Source organism: Cibotium barometz, chromosome 55 (assembly GCF_041138505.1).
Source record: "Cibotium barometz isolate CiBa-2024 chromosome 55, ASM4113850v1, whole genome shotgun sequence".
Taxonomy (NCBI): Eukaryota; Viridiplantae; Streptophyta; class Polypodiopsida; order Cyatheales; family Cibotiaceae; genus Cibotium; species Cibotium barometz.
This window is the reverse complement of record NC_141100.1, coordinates 14,409,870-14,411,214: the sequence shown is the minus strand read 5'-3', so window position 1 is coordinate 14,411,214 and position 1,345 is coordinate 14,409,870.

Genomic DNA, 1,345 nt, shown 5'->3' with positions numbered 1-1,345 from the left:
AATAAGGTTCCTATGGGCCAATAAGATTCATCCAAATGTGTGGAGGAGAAAAATGTAAGAAATAAAGAAAATCCCCCCAAAAATGAGTAAATGCACACATAAGATGAAGAGTTGACTATGTACAAGGTTTATTAGTAAAAAACTATGAGTATTATTTAAAAAATGAGATATTTTGGGTATAATGATTCCATTTTGACACATGTGTAAGGAAGGGGAGTCCCTTCAAGGAGGTGCCTACTTCACATGCTTGAATGAGTTTTAAACTCAAAAATAATGTGATATTTTTATCTCTCCTCTCTCTTGGATCAAACCGAATAAAAAAGAAACCAAACTAGGGCCAAATCTGGTGCAAATTCCTGGTGCAAATTCAATCAAACCGAATAAAAAAGAAACCAAACTAGGGCCAAATCTGGTGCAAATTCAACCAAACTGAATTTAGAAAATTCTAGAAATCAGTTGGTCTTGGTTAGAGCCTCCCTCTCCTATAAATAGAAATTGAGCCCTTTGTAAAAAAAATAGGAGAATTATACTATGCCTGAATTATGCTAAAATAAAGAAAATTTTTACTATTCTCTAAAATTCTCTCCAAATTGAAGAAATTAGAGCTTTCCTCCTTCTTCAATCCCCATTGGTGGCTCCATCAGCATACCAAACCAATTGATTGGTTAGGGGCCTCTACCGTGATCAAAGAATCAAGTAATTTGTAAGGTAAAGTGTGAATTTTGATCTTTTTCCATAATTTCTCAATGTTTCTCTCTTCTCAACCCCTCTCAAGCTTGAGAAGCTTAATTGAAATGCCTTTTTAATGCTATTGAAGTTAATTTATGGATGGAAGTAAGGAAATACATAAATTCCCATGTATGCTTAATTTTTATGGTTTTTTTTATGATTTTTGTCTTCTCTAAATTGAATATGATGTTATGCCTCATTGAAAAAAGGCATTCCCCTCTCTTCTTTAGTAAATCCAACCATTCTTTATCCTATATGAATGATTAATGGATAGAATCAAGTTTTTCATAATGTTTCACTTTGATAAGTAGAAAATGTTTACATTAGAATGATTTAAATACTCTTGGTGAACTTCCAATTAATTTTAGAGAATTAAAAATTGAAAAATGGTTAGCCATACAAAGGAGGTTATGGCAAAATTTTCTAAAATTGTGAAAAATAAGTTTTAATTTTTTTAATTCAAAAAGAGTAATTTCCATCGTATATGTATTCTTAAAGTGTTAATTTTCATTCGTGGTCCAGGGCACCCTCCTAGGTTGTATCATCTCTTCTTCCAAAGGCTTGGCTCCTGACCTTGATCAAATCATTGCAATCCTCTGTCTTTCTCCTCCAATCT